This window comes from Oncorhynchus tshawytscha, linkage group LG11 (genome assembly GCF_018296145.1).
Source record: "Oncorhynchus tshawytscha isolate Ot180627B linkage group LG11, Otsh_v2.0, whole genome shotgun sequence".
In the NCBI taxonomy this organism is placed as follows: Eukaryota; Metazoa; Chordata; class Actinopteri; order Salmoniformes; family Salmonidae; genus Oncorhynchus; species Oncorhynchus tshawytscha.
Window position 1 is genome coordinate 11838188 of NC_056439.1, and position 14767 is coordinate 11852954.

Here is a 14767-nt window from a genome sequence, read left to right on the forward strand (position 1 = left end):
AATGGTCCTGCATTTGGCTCCATCCATCTTCCCATCAATTCTAACCATCTTCCCTGTCCCTGCTGAAGAAAAGAAGGCCCAAACCATGATGCTGCCACCACCATGTTTGACAGTGGGGATGGTGTGTTCAGGGTGATGAGCTGTGTTGCTTTTACGCCAAACATAACGTTTTGCATTGTTGCCAAACAGTTCAATTTTGGTTTCATCTGACCAGAGCACCTTCTTCCACATGTTTGGTGTGTCTCCCAGGTGGCTTGTGGCAAACTTTAAACGACACTTTTTATGGATATCTTTAAGAAATGGCTTTCTTCTTGCCACTCTTCCATAAAGGCCAGATTTGTGCAATATACGACTGATTGTTGTCCTATGGACAGAGTCTCACACCTCAGCTGTAGATCTCTGCAGTTCATCCAGAGTGATCATGGGCCTCTTGGCTGCATCTCTGATCAGTCTTCTCCTTGTATGAGCTGAAAGTTTAGAGGGACGGCCAGGTCTTGGTAGATTTGCAGTGGTCTGATACTCCTTCCATTTCAATATTATCGCTTGCACAGTGCTCCTTGGGATATTTAAAGCTTGGGAAATCTTTTTGTATCCAAATCCGGCTTTAAACTTCTTCACAACAGTATCTCGGACCTGCCTGGTGTGTTCCTTGTTCTTCATGATGCTCTCTGCGCTTTTAACGGACCTCTGAGACTATCACAGTGCAGGTGCATTTATACGGAGACTTGATTACACACAGGTGGATTGTATTTATCATCATTAGTCATTTAGGTCAACATTGGATCATTCAGAGATCCTCACTGAACTTCTGGAGAGAGTTTGCTGCACTGAAAGTAAAGGGGCTGAATAATTTTGCACGCCCAATTTTTCCGTTTTTGATTTGTTAAAAAAGTTTGAAATATCCAATAAATGTCGTTCCACTTCATGATTGTGTCCCACTTGTTGTTGATTCTTCACAAAAAATACAGTTTTATATCTTTCTGTTTGAAGCCTGAAATGTGGCAAAAGGTCGCAAAGTTCAAGGGGGCCGAATACTTTCGCAAGGCACTGTATATCCACATCATTTTCCAACCTCATGATGCCATCTATTTTGTGAAGTGCACCAGCAAAGCACCCCCACAACATGATGCTGCCACCCCCGTGCTTCACGGTTGAGATGGTGTTCTTCGGCTTGCAAGCCTCCCCCTTTTTCCTCCAAACATAATGATGGTCATTATGGCCAAACAGTTCTATTTTTGTTTCATCAGACCAGAGGACATTTCTCCAAATAGTACGATCTTTGTCCCCATGTGCAGTTGCAAACCGTAGTCTAGCTTTTTTATGGCGATTTTGGAGCAGTGGCTTCTTCCTTGCTGAGCGGCCTTTCAGGTTATATCGATATAGGACTTGTTTTACTGTGGATATAGATACTTTTGTACCCGTTTCCTCCAACATCTTCACAAGGTCCTTTGCTGTTGTTCTGGGATTGATTTGCACTTTTCGCACCAAAGTGCTTTCATCTCTAGGAGACGGAATGCGTCTCCTTCCTGAGCGGTATGACGGCTGCGTGGTCCCATGGTGTTTATACTTGCGTACTATTGTTTGTACAGATTAATGTGGTACCTTCAGGTGTTTGGAAATTGGCTGATTTCTTTTGATTTTACCATGATGTCAAGCAAAGAGGCACTGAGTTTGAAGGTAGGCCTTGAAATACATCCACAGGTACACCTCCAATTGACTCACATTATGTCAATTAAGCATATCAGAAGCTTCTAAAGCCATGACATCATTTTCTGGAATTTTCCAAGCTGTTTAAAGGCATAGTCAACTTATTGTTTGTAAACTTCTGACCCACTGGAATTGTGATAGTGAATTTGAATTGAAAATCTGTCTGTAAACAGTTTTGGAAAAATGACTTGTGTTATGCACGAAGTAGATGTCCTAAACGACTTGCCAAAACTATAGTTTGTTAACATGAAATTTGTGGAGTTTTAATGACTCCAACCTAAGTGTATGTAAACTTTCGACTTCAACTGTATCTTTGAAAGACAGGGTCCTGAAAAGGGGACGTTTCTTTTTTTGCTTAGTTTAGAAGGAGGGGGTACTGTTCTTCAGTGTGTAGTCTCTTTTTAGAGCACAAAGTAGTTAGATGTATTGAACACCCTGGTCTCTTTCAACTGATTCAGATAATATATTGCTTTTCTGTATCTGAATATTCAGTAGGGTGGTTTACTTTTTTCACACTGTGGAATACAGGTAATCTTTTTCAATAATTTACACTCTTCTCAGTCCCAAGTCTTTGATTATATTGGATCGTTTCAAGATCAAAATAGGTAAAATCTGAAGATTCCTATTGATCTCTTTTGCCTTGGGTCTGCAGCATGTGTGGCTTTGCGGTAACATTATACCACAACCTCGGTCCGTCTAGTAACGCCGGCCTAATGGATTAACCACACAGCACCAAGTGAATGTGTCTTAACAACGTGCCGTTGGACATGCCAAGTTTGCCTGACTTTGCCTCCCAACCTCTTGAATTGCCTGACTCCCAGTCTTTACTAGAGGGGGCTGAGGCCAGGAGCGGGGGCTAGCTGAGAGGTGAGGTCCCCAGAGGCAGGTGTTCTATCCTGGGTGTCTTCTTACAGCAGCCTAGCTCTAGCTTCCTGTGGCACTCATTTTACTCTTTCGCTGTTTCTTTCTCTCTCTCTTTCTTAGATATCTGCAGGCATCAAATGCACAAGACCTGGGTGCATTACCAATGCAAATGTGGCATATCCTTTCTTTGAGGCACCAGTTTGGCCCTCAGATAAGGCTGTTAAAGAGCGGGAAAGTGTGTGCTACTGAATGTGCTATTATTACCAAGAGCTAGCTATAATGTTTGTGGGCGCTAATCGTGATTTGATAGAACCAGTTGCGAGCTGTTTGGGATGCCTCTTGTGACAATGACTCTGTAACAAACAGAGAACGCATGTAATTAGCATTTGATTTACAACTGAGATGTCTGTTTACTAATATTTCAGTGTTAGCTACAGAGGGATTGTAGCTGCTAATAAGTTGACTGTAAACAAAAGGTTTTCAAAGGACCAGAGGAAAGTATTCTCTCGTCTACTTCCCCTGACGTGAACTTACTCCTATAAAGTATTGATTTGTACAGTACTGACATTGGAGAGTTCACAAATAAGGCTGTTACTCACCTTTTTCACATGTTCACAATACTGTATCACTTCCACTAAATTGACAATGAGTGGTTGAGATGACAATGAGATTAGGAGAGAGTCTGAAAACAGCGATACTTTCCATTGGAGTGCGACTGAGGTGTGCTTTGCGCAACAGATCCTAATTCTCCCTTTGAGAATAAGGTGAATGGAAGAAAGCCCCATCGTCTTGAGATTGAGTAAGTTTGTCACTTGTTATTTTCAACTTTGAGCAGCGCTAAATTTCAGACAGTCGTGAACATGGAATGGATTAAGATAACAACATGCGTCAGAGAATTTTGTAAAAATGGTTATGTCATCTTGAGAGAGCAACTAAGGTCTACTGAAGGGTAGTGTCAGGGAAAGTGTTTGGTTGGGGCAATCGTAATCTAAACATTATTATGATGTCATTCATTGTATAGTAATTCCTTGGATTTGAATGCAAGTTCAATGTTCTGATCATAGTCATAAGGTATGTTTGAAGACCAGTTGGAGAGAAGTGGGTCTACCACAGCTTAGCGAACACCGATCACATTGGTGCTCCTTACCTTGACTAGCGGTTACCAATTCCGGTGCAGGCTTTTTTGTGGGCCTAATACTAACCTTGATCTTAACACTAACCTTGATTTGCTCTGTGCTATTTTAGGTGTGTCATGCTTGGTTGGAACAAAAGCCTGCACACCCTGCAGAACTACAGAATCAGATTTGATGACCAACTGAACAGGCTACGTGATTAGACAAAATCTACAAACAAAATCAACTGAATTGGATTTCATTTATTGTCGAAAAGAAAGTGGTAAATGCAAGCAGACCGTACTTAATTGACATTTAGAGAAGCCTAGCTACCATCCTACCTCTCCTTTAAAAAGAGGCCCAAAATGTCAAATAATTAGCACGTAGGGACTTTGAAGGAGGTCGTCTCGTCAAGGTTTTGGAAATGCCTTCAGCGTTTACAGGACGCCATTATTTAGTAAACGTGCAGGAGGTTTTTAAGTGTGTGTGCAGCGGCGTGTCTCCCAAATAGGTTAAGGCTAATGCCTGGTCTCTTTCTGCTGCTCCCAGCAGGACTCTCCAGGTATCATGTGCAGTGCCTTGGGCTTGTTCCATCCAAGCACACTTCCAAGTTAGCGAACCCTCTTGGCACGGTGCATGAAGGTAAAGCGAAAATGTTCTGTACTGTAAGTCAACGCAAATAAACTGCAATGTATTTAAGAAAGGGTAGGAATTTGGGCTATTCACCAAAAGGTCTATGCTATCTTTACACTAGAAGGCAAGTGGAATGAACTTTTGTGGTTTATCTGGAGACCATGTTCTCCACTTACTTTGAGAGGTACAAAACTGTCTTCATGTAGTCAATTATATACTACAACTCTATATCAAACGTTGTTATTGTACTGTGGACCAGGAGGAAGGTAATCTCCTTGGGAACAATATCAATGTTTCAAATGTCAATGTATCCCATGCCGGGGAAAGACCTTCTTTATCCTTTAATGTAGTGCCTTGCTTTGGTCCATAGGTGCTAAATAATTAAAGGTAAGTCTTGCAGACATGAAGACACAGGGTCTTTTAAATCTATTTCTATTTGGAACATCATTTTGCCTGGCTCTATTAAAAAGTGTCAACTTGGATGGTAAAGTGTATTATAAAATAAAGGTGAGCCGCACACTATAGGATAAAATATTTATGTCCAACGTTTCGACAGACAGGCTGTCTTCAGGGTATAATGACAGTGTTTGTCAGTGTATTATTTTAAAAACAGTCAAAATGGCAGGGGGACACTTTCTGCTATGGTTAAAAAGCCTGCGCAAGCTGCGCTATGGAAAGTTATTTTCAATATAAAGCAAAACTCCCTTTCAATATAGACTGTATTCTGACATTAGGAACACCTATGTGACGAACCTTTACAGCAACAATGCCTCTTGCTAAAAAAAATATATATATATTTTGGCATACACAGTTGTCATATTGATTAATACAGTACATGCGATCCCATGAAAATGCATCCTTCCAAAAGGTTTGGCTAATTCATTCTTGTGGTCACAATTGTCTGGCTCTGTCAGGGAAGAGGGAAGGACATTCCTCAAATGAGAGAATCCAACTCGCCAAGGGAATTATCGCATTGGCTTCTACATGCAGTAGGACTTATTTGAAGTGGCTGCACACGGTCATCCATCAAGCCTTGTCAAAATAATTAGACTTCTTGGCGAAAAACGTCAACATGCCAGAGCATGGCGGTACTGGTGATGAAAGCACACTGACTGCACAGTGGGGTTCAGTTAGCAAATGGGCAACAACAAGTGGATATTACTGTCATAATTAAATTCCCCTAAATAGAGTTGCATTAGAGTAAGGTTAGAAGCTGACATTTGTACAATTAAAGGATCTTTCAACATTATGGACATTTCGACATATGGACATTCTGGTGCAACCTTTGTCATGTCAACACCCAATTGTCCCATTTGAAACATGGATTCTAAATGGAAACTTCCCCTTTTTTTAACCCCCCACCCGAGCCCTGTTTTGTTTGAGAGACCTTGATCTCTTGTTGTGACTATTTGAACACGTAGTGATAGTATTCGTGGATACACTAACACACACACACACACACACACACACACACACACACAACACAGGTTCACATCAAACCCCCCACCCCTCATTGCTACAGGTTGTTTGGAGCACTGGTCCATCCTTCAGCTGTGTGAGAGGGGAAACCTTTGATTACATGATGATGTAACTGTGCCATACTTGGCTGAGAAAGAGATGCCTTGCACGACACTAACCATAATCAGTCTTTTTATATAATACTTTTACACCGTAACATATGCCAAGTCCTCTGCCTCTAAGCAATGTTTCATTTTATCTTTACTGTAGCTTGTCCTCTTCCTACAGTGCAAAGGCTTCTCAACTTTTTACCTTTTTGATATGCTTGCAGTTTTTGTAAGCTCATCTTGCAAAAGCGATTGGTGTGTTTTTTTTAAAAACAATACCCTCGTCCTGTATGTAACTAAATCCATGTTAGATGTCAATATACAGAAATTACTCACTTGATTTGCTGCGACCACATTTTTGCCTGTTTCTCAGATTATTATCGGGTGGTTTGCTTTCATACTATTTCCACATTTCCAAGAAATCTTGTTATACTGTACGCTCTGTTTACATACCACATACCTCAACACAATCTGCTTCATATCAATCAATGGCATTTCAAAGGAATTACCTTAAGATTATTCCAGTTGTAATCAGTTATCACATTGACTAATGCAACAAAATCTGGAAAATACAAAACCATTTCAAACAGGCAGAAATGGAAACAAGACCATTAAAAATTGAAATAATTACCTAGCGAAAAGAAATGTCAGTTTGTAGGCCTACTGTAGTGTGCCATTTGGATAATTATATTTTGATAGTGACTTCAGAGACGGACCACAGGTTATATTTCACGTTTCACATTTACGGGCTGGCGGGGGTTTGTTTGTGATACGATGAAGGAGAGGTTCCGCGATGGTTGGGTTCACGTCTGTTTCTGCTCAAGTGAAACCTAATGGGTCTCGGCTGATCCCTGTGAACGAATTCCGGCCTTGTCGCAGTGGCTGCGACTTTGAGTGGGAATGCCGGAGCTTTATTTATACATGAGTCTGCGTCTGGTATTCCCGGGGTTACTCCAGGTCACTCCGGGTCACTTAGTACACCCACAGTCATGTTGGCTAAAATTAAGAGGAGGGGGATGAGGGTTTGTGGAGACTGTATTTCACAACACACACTGTCAAGTGATCCATGACTGGTGCAAGAGCAGTCATTTGTTCATGTCACTGAGACGACCGGTGCTTGTTTTGAAGCACTTGCATTTAGATAAATACATTATTGGCCATATTTACGTTATCTGGAAAAACATCCTGACTTGTTTTATGAGCTAAGAAGTATTTTTTTGTGGGGGGGGGCATTTTGGAATTAGTCCCATTCCTCTAGAATGCCCAGATAGAGTGACGCTTAATCGTTGATAGAGCCTGGATCATTGATATCAATAAAATGTAGCAGAAAAACAGCACTGGACACTCTAAAACAAGTCTATCTAAGTAACAGTGATATCGCGTCTAACAGCTTCAGACCAAAAAGGTACACTGTACACGTAAGACCGTGCCTGAGGTCTTAAAGGCTCAAGATGAAGTTAAATGTGATAAATGTGGCGCTCCTTGCCGACCTGTGCGCGATTCAAACTTTTGGGTCAGTTAATTAGATACGAAATACAATCGGTTTATGAACCTGTTAAGCCACCTTTCTTTTTGTTCCAGTATTTTACAGATGGAGCTAAACCTAGACCCTCTCCCTTATTGGTTATGTAGCTCTTATACAGACTCCATGGTTTCATCAAGATTGTCCAAAATACAGTACACAGACCCATTTTTCTCAAAACTATGCTAACTATGTACATCAACTGAAAGTTCCCGAGGGCATAAACGTGAGCGAAATGTCAGGAAATGACCCCACCTTTTACATTTGGCCATAATGGATATCCGGCAGCTGCTCCATTTTGTTTAATTGGTTAACATCTCATCTGTATGTTTTCCAAGCCTTGCTAATAACGATTTAGAGCGGTAGGTAGGTCGGTAGCCCCCTCTCTTTTTCCACAAGGACTGATTTAGGTAAACCCCGAGGTTCCTATTGGGAAGGAATGCATCTCAGTCAGGGAAGTGGGTGGGGGTGGGGGTGGCGAGAATGGGATGGTGGTGCCCTTCCGTATGAGATGGAGATCAGGTCTGGGTCATCCATAGACAGTGCAGTAACCCCAGGGCTGCTCGTTGCTTTGGTGTGCATCGTAAAAAGTCCCTCTAAGTCCCTCAGTGTGAGACTTCCAGCTCCAGTGTCGGTCAGAGGTCAAAGGGCAAGGCCATTCCGAAGCATCTGCTTGTCGTGTGTCGCGGACATCCTGTATAGCGTAAAACTGCTCGCCCCAATGTTTTACGTGCTGCACTTTATGTTCTAACGCTTTTCTGACCTTTTCAAACGGCAAGCTGTTTACTTTTTTATTTAAAAAAGGTACCCCCTCCCTTTCGGTCGAACATTAAAGCGTGCCAAGGTCGTTCCCAGAAATATAATCATCGCATGAGCGTAAGGCTAGTCAGCAAAAGCAACGTGGTTTGAATTTCGAAACCACAAAATGTGTTTGTTAAATTTACCAACGCAGAGCATTTATGACCATTTCAATTGTAGTCATAATGGTTGACTTTCATCCGCGTGGCCCAACGGCGAGTTACTCATCTGCCAAAAATGTGTAGCGCCCAACACCACCTAAGTTTTTATTTGATCCCAACCCAAAAAAAACACTTTTCCAGCTTGTCTGAAAGGGGAAGACCTCATGTTAACTAACAGTCAATCATATAGACATTGTGTCTGTTCAGTTCATGTCCCTGTAGTAGTTGAACTCTTTATGGTTCTAGGTAAAACCTTTTCACCCACAAAGAACCATTTGGAAGCATTTTCTCTGTAAGGAAAATGGAATCCTTTTCATCTGGGAGGGGTTCTCCAAAACAGTCTCCATGGGGAAAAAACACCTTTAACAGGGTTCTTTGTGGGAAAAAATGGTTCTACCTAGAATCATACCGAGTTGTTCTACAGAGACGAGCCTGAAGAAGCCTTTTTTGTAACATGCTGTTGACTTTGACTCACACGGTGCACAGTATACAAAACATTAACATAATGTTTAAACATTAAAACATTTCCATGACAGGTGAATCCAGGGTAAAGCTATGATCCCTTACTGATGTCACTTGTTACATCCACTTCAAATCAGTGTAGATGGAGGGGAGGAGACAAGTTAAAGAAGGATTTTTACGCCTTGAGACCATTCAGACATGGATTGTTCGTGTGACATTCAGAGGGTGAAGGGGCAAGACACAAAATGTAAGTGCCTTTGAACGAGGTATGGTAGTAGGTGCCATGCTCACCAGTTTGTGTCAAGAACTGCAACGCTGCTGGGTTTTTCACGCTCAACAGTTTCCCGTGTGAATCAAGAATGGCCCACCACCCAAAGGACATCCAGCGAACTTGAACATGGGCCAGCATCCCTGTGGAACTCAATATTAGGAAGGTGTTCCTAATGGTTGGTGTACTCAGTGTATATATGTAGATATAGTTGAAATAGAATTTGAGCATTGTACAGATGTGTAGATCTAGTTGATGTAGAAGCTGGACAGGGCCACAGCTCTTGTGCATCTGATTATTATCCCCCTTAGCATGAGAGTTGATTGTGTCACAGCTGCCTGAACCTCCATACTGAAACAATTTTACCTCCGTAATGGGGGGCATTTCATAAATTACACCATTATCTATATGACTGTCTGGAACTTTATTGAGATTTAAAGATTTTAATACATTTTAGATAGGATGAATTCCTTCCCCTCTTATGTCAATGTATGCAGAGGGATTACGGCTAACAAGATCATTAGTACATGTGGTCCATGTGGACTTCAGTACATATCCTGAACTATACGTTGATTCTCTGTTGATTCCCTACGTGATAAGTACAGAGTAGAAGTGGAACAGCCTTGTTGATCTCACGAAGCATCGGTCTGTCACTCAGACCATAAATCATATATAATAGATTCATACACTGCAGATCTAAGATCTATGATAGATTGGCACTTGCAGACCACTATGGCTGCATTCACACAATCTTTTTTATAGCTGATCTGATTGGTCAAAAGACCAATTAGTGAAAAAAAATGATCAGAATTGGGCTCCCTGTCTAAACGCAGCCTGAGAAGCTTAGAAAGTGCTTAAAGGGTTGATATTTTATTTAGCTTTTTAAATATATGATATGTACCCATTGATTTTAAGAAATGCCTCATGAGCTTAGTTCAACAGTCTTACTTACTCCATCAATATAAGATTGTTTGTAAACACTGTATAACCTCAAAACATAGTTGAAATTTTGATTTCATAAAAGCCCTTCTCGAAAGCCAACAACAATTCTTCTGGTACCATGATTGGAACAGAATGTCGTATCATAGTGATGAAAGATTTGGCTTACATTGTTTCACTGACACTAATCCCAGCTACTGTAATTAGAAATATGTCGCTAACAACCAAATTACAGTAAACAATATTCAGAGACCTGACTAGCGAACTCCTTCCCAAATAGCAAGCGTTAAAAAAAAATGTTGTAAAGTGCAGATTGCTTGAAAATTGCTTTCTGATCAAGGAATAGCGACTTTGATGTGAAAACATGAAAGAGAACTCTAGTTTTACATTCGAGCGGGCCCGATGGTCCAAACCCCCTTCACACCGCAAGAGACTTGATTGACGCTCGATGAATTGATTCCTCAAAGGCTTCCAGTGGGGTTTGGGTTTCTCCTGAACCTGAGGAAACATTCCTTCACTAATGGCTTGTGACAGTAGTCCAGCCTGCGATTCTCAATCAAACATGTAAAAAGAGAGGGTGGGAGGGATGGAGGGGGGAGGGGAGGAAGGAACGATTACCAGCCTACAGATGAGCGGGTCGCTCCAACAAAGCTGCGTCTCATTTGACACAGTTGTAATGAGAACCTCCTGGTAGTCTTTCTGGGGAGACGTGGCCCCTTTAAGCACAGGTCTAGGATCAGCTTCCCGATTCCTGACTCTAACCTCTACCCATAAAGTTGTCAAACTCCAGATTGACCTGAGATCTATGCTTCGTTAGGGAGCATCTCCCTTGGCTATGGAGGACAAATATGGGCCAACACAGATTGTGCTGTTTGGGGTTCTTGGTTGCAGGGTACACTGCTTTACATCACCCTTGTGGTACGAATAGCAATTATGTGGTTTTGTGGAACATTGCAGTGTTGGTTACACACTGTACTTGGCACAGGGGAGCCCGACAGTTGTGGTTAGAGGTGTGGGGATCACACTGTAAGAATATTTTAAAAGGCTTTCTTGAAAAGGATCTCTCTTTTTACTTGAGGCTTTTTACATTTGAGTCATTTAGCAGACGCTCTTATCCAGAGCAACTTACAGGAGCAGTTAGGGTTAAGTGCCTTGCTCAAGGGGGGACAGCCACAGTTTTATTTACCTAGTCGGCTTGGGGATTCGAACCAGTGACATTTCGGTTACTGAACCAACACTCTTAACCGCTAGGCTAAATTCTTAAAACCCAACCACAATGTGCTTTTCCTTTCGCCTGGTTTATTTCACTCTGACATGGGCTTTGTCTCTGAAAGAGGTTTAGGGAGAGGTTTAGGATGATGTACAGACAGTGTGCAGTGTTCTGTTCACAGTGGAGTGTATTCATGGGTGCCAAAGGAAGCCAGGCTTCCCCAAAACAATTACCAAGAAAAATACTTATACAATAATGTATCTTTCATGTCTCTGTGTTTCATAATTTTCCTTCAATTCGAAGAGAATTCTCTCACCGGAGAAAGCATCCGAGCGAGCGAAACAGCACACCTCTGTCTCTGTATGTCTAGACCATCTACAGTTGAAGTCAGAAGTTTACACACACTTAGGTTGAAGTCATTAAAACTCGTTTTTCAACCACTCCACAAATTTCTTGTTAACAAACTATAGTTTTGGCAAGTCGGTTTGGACATCTACTTCGTGCATGACACAAGTCATTTTTCCAACAATTGTTGATTATTACAGATTATTTCACTTATAATTCACTGAATAGCAATTCCAGTAGGTCAGAAGTTTACAAACACTAAGTTGACTGTGCCTTTAAACAGCTTGGAAAATTCCAGAAAATGATGTCATGGCTTTAGAAGCTTCTGATAGGCTAATTAACATCATTTGAGTCAATTGGAGGTGTACCTGTGGGTGTATTTCAACGCCTACATTCAAACTCAGTGCCTCTTTGCTTGACATCATGGGAAAGCCAAGACATCAGAAAAAAATTTGTAGACCTCCACAATCGTCATGTTTGGAAGAAAAAGGGGTGTGCTTGCAGGCCGAAGAACACCATCGCAACCGTGAAGCACGAGGGTGGCAGCATCATGTTGTGGGGGTGCTTTGCTGCAGGAGGGACTGGTGCACTACACAAAATAGATGGCATCATGAGGTTGGAAAATGATGTGGATATATTGAAGCCACATCTCAAGACCTCAGTCAGGATGTTAAAAGCTTGGTGGCAAATGGGTCTTCCAAATGGCCAATGACCCCAAGCATACTTCCAAAGTTGTAGCAAAATGGCTTAAGGACAACAAAGTCAAGGTATTGGAGTGGTCATCACAAAGCCCTGACCTCAACCCTATAGAAAGTTTGTGGGCAGAACTGAAAAGGCGTGTGTGAGCAAGGAGGCCTTCAAACCTGACTCAGTTACACCAGCTCTGTCAGGAGGAATGGGCCAAAATTCACCCAACTTATTGTGGGAAGCTTGTGGAAGGCAACCCAAAATGTTTGACCCAAGTTAAACAATTTAAAGGCAATGCTACCAAATACTAATTGAGTGTATGTAAACTTCTGACCCACTCGGAATGTGATGAAAGAAATAAAATCTGAAATAAATCATTCTCTCTACTACATTTCACATTCTTAAAATAAAGTGGTGATCCTAACTGACCGAAGACAGGGAATTTTTACGAGAATTGAATGTCAGGAATTGTGAAAAACTGAGTTTAAATGTGGCTAAGGTGTATGTAAACTTCCGACTTCAACTATATCTGATGCTGTCTGGTCGAAGAGAGTATGACCTTGTTGCTGCCTTTAGCATTGAATGCAAGGGAAGCCAGTGAGCATTTGGCCTCCCTTTATAATAATTTTAAATTAATAATAATATCCAATCAGCGTTGAGCTAAACTGAACGACCTCAATTGTGAATAGAAGTGTCATGGGAAGACAGTTTGGATTTGGCTTCACACGAATCACATCAAAAGCAAATAGTCTTTGACAGAAAAAAATGTGAATTATTGCATCTCATTGTGTTGTTGTCCTCCGGTGGCTAGCTAGTTAGATAAAATTGTCCCTTTCCTAAATTAGCTATGGATGGAGATAGCAATTTGTTTTAAATGAATTATCCGTACTGGTTAGTGATTATATAACTGATTCTGATCCAACCAACCATAAATTCATACATTGTGCCCCTGGCCTGAAAGGATGGAAGTTCAGATGGCAGCTCCTGTTTTCTTAGCGACTTGCGGGAACTCTCCGGGGTTCGAAATCAATAGTATGAAAATGACGGAAACATTAACTTGCTTGACCATGCTGTAGGTCGTGTAACTGTTTGTTAAATGAAATACTAAATAATAAATAATAAATAATAAATAATGTGATGTGGTTTCTTTTCTGGCTTGGCATCCCCAGTGATTTTACCCATGCCCCGTGGACCTGTGAAACCACCTGTGAAACCACCCATGCCCCGTGGACCTGTGAAACCACACATTCTACGCCCCTTAACTTTCCCATTGAATGGGTCCACAACCATTGTCTGGGCCCGTATTCACAATGCTTTTTAGAGTAGGAGTACACCGATCTAGAATCATTTTTCCCTTTCAGATCATAATGGACAGGGGGGGGGGCCTAATCCTAGGGCATCACCCCTACTCTGAGACGCTTTGTGAATACAGGCCCTGGTGTAGCGAGACGTTAAGACTCCCCAGTATAAGCCGTGCCCTCGTTTGTAACCTTTATGTCACCTCGGTAGCCCAACAGAAGGGATTGTCACTTGAACTATCAAACCTTGGGTTTAAAGGCTGCGTGGCTTAGCCTCTGGACCCTGAGGGTCAAAGGGAGCCCAGTAGCGGGTTAATAGGGGCTTTAGTGAGTAAATATGACCTCAAGGTTGTCTTCGCAGAAGTGTTTGTGGAATTTGCACACTACGAAGAGGAGCAAGCATGAAGGGAGAAGCGTTGCCCCATAAAAGCAGGGTAAACCTTTGACTCCAAGGTACTGGGGGCACCACAAACGTACCACTGGACTCAGTTGATCCTTAGACCACTGGGGGGGGCACATTTTCCCTATGTAAATAAAAAGCAGTTGTAGATAAGTTACACTCCGGTACGTGCACACTTGACACTGAGCGAGCAGCAGTCTAAATGTTATTGGAGAATGGTTAAAATGGAAGTGTCTGTAGTCAGTTTCACATTGTCCCAACACACATGGGCCTTGCTTTGACAGCAAATACATATGTTTATACATTCTAAATGCGCTCTAGGTGATCTGCCTTCCTGAAATGTGGGCGTAATAGGTACTATTATTCGTAACAAATCCATACAAGCCTCTATAAAGAGATGAAATGTGTGACTCAGTAGAAGGTATGCCATCTACTCATGATTCTATGATGACTCATTCCAGGAGAATTTTAGAAGTATTTTATCATGGTTAGCGAACAATAAAACACCTCATTTAAGGGAATGGGTAAATAGTCAGCTATTCATTTGGACTGAAAGACAGTTTACTCATGCAAAACACTCCTAGTTGTTTATATTATGGAAGTTCTGTCTTGTTTTACCACAGAATAAAAGCCCCAAACTTTAAGCATTTTCCCAACGTATCCATCCTCTTTATCCCTCCCAACTGAAAAATGTACAGACTTAAAGCTATAAACTTTAATGATAGGTTTAATTCAGATACTGTAAATGACTCTCTTGTTTTCAATTGACTTCCATTCTCCTCCCTCTTTTGCCATT